Source organism: Hibiscus syriacus, unplaced genomic scaffold (assembly GCF_006381635.1).
Source record: "Hibiscus syriacus cultivar Baekdansim isolate YM2019G1 unplaced genomic scaffold, ASM638163v2 tig00110187_pilon, whole genome shotgun sequence".
In the NCBI taxonomy this organism is placed as follows: domain Eukaryota; kingdom Viridiplantae; phylum Streptophyta; class Magnoliopsida; order Malvales; family Malvaceae; genus Hibiscus; species Hibiscus syriacus.
Genome location: NW_024062618.1, coordinates 2239564 through 2242010, shown reverse-complemented (window position 1 = coordinate 2242010; position 2447 = coordinate 2239564). Strand labels below are relative to the sequence as shown.

The window sequence follows — 2447 nt, the reverse complement described above, 5'->3', positions numbered from 1 at the left end:
GGTCATATCCGTTCAACCTACCAACATGTGAGTAACCATTATGACTCTAGTCTAACACCGACAATAAAAGTCACTATAAAAATCCTATGCAAGACTCAGAAGGAAGCTAGCCTCTTTATCTTCTTCTTGAATTCCTTTTTCCTAGACTTCACATAAATCATACGATGTTTACCGTCAATAAATCTACTATTAAATATCGATTACAATTCTTTTGTCTAAATAAAAAAGAATAAACCGTTTACAATCGTTAAAACTTAAATATTATCATCAATAAATATAATACTATTAAAAGAGATAATTATGCATTTTGAATATAAACTGAAGTGAAGGTGAAATTTGCCATAATAATTATGGTAACAATTTTAGTCGAAGCATTGAAAAAAATGTGAAACCACAAAAATAACTCTACCATCTAAACCTCACTTTCCAATGAAAATCACAAGCCACATGATATTGCTTGGGGACATTGGAAGATCACAATTCACAATCCCCTCTCAAAAGAAGATTTCCCTAAACCCCAATTCTCCCCATCTCCCTTCTCACAATACCCAATTTTTTAAAACTCTAAACAAGGCCTGTCCCCCCCCCCCCAAGTCAATTAGCTTACTCATCTAATGTTAGTGGCATTTTGGGACTAGGTGTCCCGAGTTGATTGGACCATATGTCATAGGGACCCCCTGGAGGAGGTCTTGTTCTGGCTTACTTGGCAGTTCCAATCATGCACCAACATGTGTCATAAGCTCTCTAACCTATAGCAACATTAAACAATGGATCCAAAAAGGCAAAGTACAGACTACGGTGCAATTATTCATGGCATAGATTTCATCCAAAGCAAGTGAAAAGAATTCCCTCAAAAAAGCAGAGAAAAAGGAAACCTTTTAGCTTTTTTCTTCTTTAATGTGAGTGATTTCCAACTCTCTTTTGAGTTTAGCTAAGGTAAAAGAAAAAGAGATTTCTCTTCTTATATTTCTCTCTTTCATTCCCTTCAGTTTTCCTCCCTCTTTTCTTCTTTATGAGATACCACAATAGAGAGAAAGAAGAGCTATGAAGAACACAATACGGTGCTGCATCTCTTGCATTCTTCCCTGTGGAGCACTCGATGTGATTCGAATAGTACACATCAATGGCCGCGTCGAAGAAATCAGCGGTACTATTAAAGCCGGCGACATCATGAGGGCTTACCCTAAGCACGTTCTTAAGAAACCCTCCTCCTCTGCTGCCGATGAAGGTATGGTCCCGAAAATCATCGTCGTCCCACCCGAAGCCGATCTCCAACGCGGGAAGATATATTTCCTTATACCACTCCCTTCCACACCCGAAAAGAGTCGATCAAAATCGACCAAGAAGAAAAAAAAAGACAATCTCGCCAGCAACAACAACGACAACGGCAGTGGCGGCAGCAGGAGCAGACACCATACTAGTTACAGCCGAAGCAGGAGCAACGCTGACAAGAACAACAAACAACACGATTTCGACGACGAATCTTTTAGTATCGGATCAGTATTTAAGCGAAATACTATCCGAGAAGCTGTCGACGCAAAGGGATCGAAGAAGGGGTCGAGTTGGTGTGTGGAGACCTCACTTAGAGAGCATCTCCGAGTCTCCGAACGATGGTTGATCATCATCAAACTACACAGTGACACAGTGTTATATTACTTACTATTACTGCTGCTACTGTTTTTCTTTTTTCTTTTTATAAAAAAAATGGGGTTTTACAATCTTCTTCAAATTTAAATCTGATTCATTTTTAAACACCCAATCATCCGTTAGGGTTCAATCAACAAGCTGCTTATTTGTTTTTATTTCTGTATTTCTATTAGTTTTATTTTGAGTTTTTGTATATAGGCATAGAATCAAAATAATATTGCAATGCAAGAGGGACAAGGAGAGTGAAAGAAATGAAGCTTAAACCTGGAAACTGTGGTGAGAATTCAGACAACACATGCAGTTGTTATGGGATCTTGAGTCCGGCTGAGTTGCCGGGTTTTTAAGTGTCAAATCTTTTAGAAGTTGTAATTTTTGTAAATGCTGAGACATGATTATTTCTGGGTTTTCATTTTTATTTAGAGTGGAAGTAATAATTGTCCGAGGGAATGAATGAGTCGGATAAGTAATAAATTTGGTTTGGGTTGAACCACCGAGTTTAACTCAATTCATACACTTCAAAGATTAGAATCTTTAAAAGGGTTAAATCCAAAGGTGATTCTTCGTCATTTTGGAAATGATGATGATGCAAGGACTTTGTCACTTTCAATAACGGAAAACTTTGAAACAATTACGCATTATGTCATCAAATTATGGTTTTTATTTTAAATTATTTTTTATTTTTTGAATATTTTAATTTCATCTTTACATTATGATTTTTATTTTAAATTAATCTTGTAACTTTTGAATATTTTAATTTCATCATCAAACTATGACACTCATTCTAAATTGATCCCCAAACT

The 2447-nt window shown here is 36.5% G+C and overlaps 1 pseudogene; it reads left to right on the top strand.

The window, feature by feature from the left end:
- Positions 1–882: 882 nt before the first annotated feature.
- Positions 883–2060, top strand: LOC120217692 (annotated as a pseudogene).
- Positions 2061–2447: the final 387 nt, after the last annotated feature.